This window comes from Aegilops tauschii, chromosome 2 (assembly GCF_002575655.3).
Source record: "Aegilops tauschii subsp. strangulata cultivar AL8/78 chromosome 2, Aet v6.0, whole genome shotgun sequence".
Classification (NCBI taxonomy): Eukaryota; Viridiplantae; Streptophyta; class Magnoliopsida; order Poales; family Poaceae; genus Aegilops; species Aegilops tauschii.
Window position 1 is genome coordinate 444,025,767 of NC_053036.3, and position 3,980 is coordinate 444,029,746.

The following is a 3,980-nucleotide window of genomic DNA, read 5'->3' on the forward strand; positions in this document are numbered from 1 at the left end:
GCAAGCATGTCCATTCCTATTTTCTTGGAACAAACACATTTTTGTGAGTCCGGGAAACTTATCCGCATGCCAAAGTCCCTTCTCTAACCTTTTTCCTTTCTCTCTTTTCTTTCTTCCTATTTATTTTCTCCTTTGGGAAATAAAAGAAGCAGGGAGAGAGATAGAACCAGGCTGGCCCATTTGCATCATGGCCCAGCCATCAACCCGGCCACCTGCCCCTAGGCCCAACTTCGGCACCCATCTAACCCTAGCCCGATCCCCAGCGCTGGATCCCCAACTCCCCTCGATCCCCTCCTTCCTCCTAGCGCCGCCATAGAGAGAGGCCATCGCCGCGCCCTCGTCCCAATTCCCACGTCGCACCACCGTCGCACAACGCACGCACACAGGAGAGGAGCTCCTCGCCCGCGACCCCTCCGGTCACCACGCTGCCATCTGCCGCATCCTCCTTGCGCGCGAAGCCCTCGCTTCTCTCGGTCGCGCCCGACCGCATGTTCGGCGCTGCGACTCCCGGCTTTGGTCGGCCCTGCTCCTTCTAGACCGCGCCCGCCATGGCCCGCGAGGCCATCCGCATCGCCGCGCCCCTGCTGCCTCCCTCCCTTAACGACCTCGACCTCCGGCCTGTTTCGCCTTGCCGTCGTGCACCTTGTCTCCTTTGCGTCCATGGTGCCTCTCGTGCTCCCCTGCACCACGAACCCCGAGCTCCATCATTTCTGCTTCGCTCCGCTGCTACCGCCCCCATCTCCGGCCACTTTCTCCTGCAACACCCTGCCTCCATGCGCTGCATCACCACCAAGTCGTGGCCGATTTTGTTGTTTCACTGTTGGGCATGAGCAGCTATGGCCCGGCATCTTCTGTCGCTGCTCGCGCGCTGCCCACCAGAGGCCTTTTGTCTTGCTTCGTTTTGGATTGGCAAGAACGTCGCCAAGACCCGTAAGCGGACCGTCAAGCATCGTCTCTGGGATTTTGCGCCAAGTACCCCACCGGCAAGACCGACGCCCGAACAAGCACACCGGCTCTGTGGATTTCTGCAAGTCCTTCGCTGACCGTTGCCATGTACCACTACTTCCTCTACGACCGTCCCGAGAACGTCTACTTCCTCTACTTCGCACCGACTCGGTCCGCCTCAAAACGCACGTTTTGAAGGTATACCATCAAGACGTCCACCCGTGGACGAATGCTTGTGTGATGTATGAGATGCTCGTGTTTTCACCGCGTCCAAGTTGTCGTTGCATGTTCCACCTCGTTTTCCATGTCGTCGACCCATGGGAACCTGGTAACTGGGATCACCCCACCATCTCTAGCATGTTTCGCACATCCGCACACTTGCTCTTTTGCACCGGTATCTCAATGAGTTGTCGGATCATCGGAATGTTGTTGTGGCACCATTTCCGCTGTCGTTGCCGTGGCACCCCTTTTGTTCCGCCATGGTGATCAAATGCTTCCTAGCATGCTCATGTCAACATTTTCATAAAATTGCATAAAACTTGTACATGTCATCCGCATCATGATAACAACATTTAAAATGTTTAAAATTGTTGTTTGCTTTAAATTGCTAAATGCACATGGGAATTTTCCGGAATTATTATTGTTGTTCCGGCCTCATTTAACTTGCCTAGATAGGCAGTTTTCATATGCTTCATCTCTTGCCATGTTTAACAACATTTAATATTGTTGTGTACCTAAACCAGAGCGAACTAAATAATTGTTGTGGTGTTTCGTCAATATGCAACTCATTGCATATTGAGCTCCACTTAACTTGTAGTATTGTTTGTTGCACTTTGCCATGCCATGCCTCTTTAAACAGGACATGCATCATACTTGATTGTGCATCATGCCGTGTTTATGTGATGGTTGTTTACTATGTTGTTTGTTTATTTCCGGTGTTGCTTCTTCTTTATAGTTCCGGTAATGTTGCGATTGTGAGGATTCGTTTGACTACGTTGGTTCGTCTACTTCATGGACTCGTTCTTCTTCCTAGCGGGATTTCAGGCAAGATGACCGTCACCTTGGATCTCACTACTATCTTTGCTATGCTAGTTGTCTCGATGCTATCGCTATGTCGCGCTACCTACCGCTTGTTTATCAAGCCTCCCAAATTGCCACGAAAGCCTCTAACCTTTTTACCCTTCCTAGCAAACCGTTGTTTGCCTATGTTACCGCTTTGCTCAGCCCCTCTTATAGCGTTGCTAGTTGCAGGTGCAGTTGCAGGTTGTTCCATGTTGGGACATGGAGTTCATGCATATCTTGGGATATCACAATATCTATTATTTAATTAATGCACATATATATTTGGTAAAGGGTGGAAGGCTCGGCCTTATGCCTGGTGTTTTGTTCCACTCTTGCCGCCCTAGTTTCCGTCATACGGTGTTATGTTCCTTGATTTTGCGTCCCTAACATGGTGAGTGGTATGGGACCCTCTTGACAGTTCGCTTTGAATAAAACTCTTCCAGCAAGGCCCAACATTGGTTTTACCATTTGCCTAATAACAACTAAAACTTGCATAGGGACCCGCCGGCACCCGAGGTCTCTTAATCAACCCCCGGGCCAGTGCTCCACATGAGTGTTGGTCCAAACTAGAGCACCGTGCGGGACCGCCCCTTGGCAACTTGGGGTATCTGGTATATACCTGTACGCTTCGCTCATCTGGTGTACCCTGAGAACGAGATCGCGCAACTCCTATCAGGCTAGGTCGGTGCATCGGGAGGTCTTGCTGGACTTGTTTTACCATTGTCGAAATGTCTTGTGCACCGGGATTCCGAGTCTGATCGGAGGGTCCCGTGATGGAGGATTGTCTCCGCGGATCGTGAGCTTGTCATGGGCTAAGTTGGGACACCACTGCAGGGTTTAAACTTTCGAAAGCCGTGCCCGCGGTTATGTGGCAGATGGGAATTTGTTAATATCCGGTTGTAGAGGACTTGAAGTAAACACAATTAAAATACACCAATCGCGTTGCGTAACCATTATTGTCTCTTTTCGGGGAAGTTCGAGAGGAGAACACGTTTGGTTTATGTTTGAACGTAAGTAGTTCAGGATCACTTATTGATCATTACTAGTTTGCGACCATTGCGTAGTTTCTCATCTTACTCTTGTACTTGTAAGTTAGCCACCATACTTTGCTTAGTTGCTGCTGCAACCTCACCACTTATCCTTTCCATGCCCATTAAGCTTTGCTAGTCTTGATACCCATGGTAATGGGATTGCTGAGTCCTCGTGGCTCACAGATTACTACAACAACAGTTGCAGGTACAGGTAATGCGATGATCATGACGTGAGAGCGCCGTTTGCTTGTTTTGGAGTTCTTCTTCTTCTTCTTCGTCGATCTTGGGTTAGGTTCCTGGTCGGCAGCCTGGGCTAGCAGGGTGGATGTCGTTTGAGTTTCTGTTTGTGTTTCATCCGTAGTCGGATGTTGTTCTCTTGTATGATGTATTGATGTATTCTTGTGGCATTTGTATTCCTTGTATGTATCCCCAACTATTATGTAATGGTACGATGTAATGATATCCACCTTGCAAAAGCGTCTCCAATATGCGCTTCTATCCTTGGTGGGACCTCCGAGTTCCTTTAGGATAGAGTCGCATATTGGGCGTGACACAGGTGGTTGAACAATAGGTGCAGAAATTAAGGGTTTCTTGAGTGTTTCAAAGGCTTCTAAACAATCATCATCAAAAACAAAAGGAACATCCTTTTGCAAAAGATTTGTAAGAGGCCTAGACATTTTAGAAAAGTCCTTGATAAATCCCCTATAGAAACCAGCATGACCTAAGAAACTACGAATACCTTTGATATCTTTAGGACATAGCATTTTTTCAATTGCATCCACCTTAGCTTTGTCCACTTCAATACCTCTTTCAGAAATTTTATGACCCAAGACAATACCTTCATTAACCATAAAGTGGCACTTTTCCCAATTCAAGACAAGATTTGTTTGCTCGCATCTCTGCAAAACTCGATCAAGATTGCTTAAACAATCATCAAAAGAC

At 48.4% G+C, this 3,980-nt stretch overlaps 1 long non-coding RNA gene across 1 annotated transcript; it reads left to right on the forward strand.

Annotated features, from left to right (window-relative positions):
• Nucleotides 1–268: 268 nt before the first annotated feature.
• Nucleotides 269–3,606, forward strand: LOC141041718 (uncharacterized). Its single transcript, XR_012202999.1, has 3 exons — nt 269–1,143; nt 1,901–1,989; nt 3,238–3,606. It is a non-coding gene; the product is annotated as an uncharacterized lncRNA (long non-coding RNA).
• The last annotated feature ends 374 nt before the right edge of the window (nt 3,607–3,980 follow it).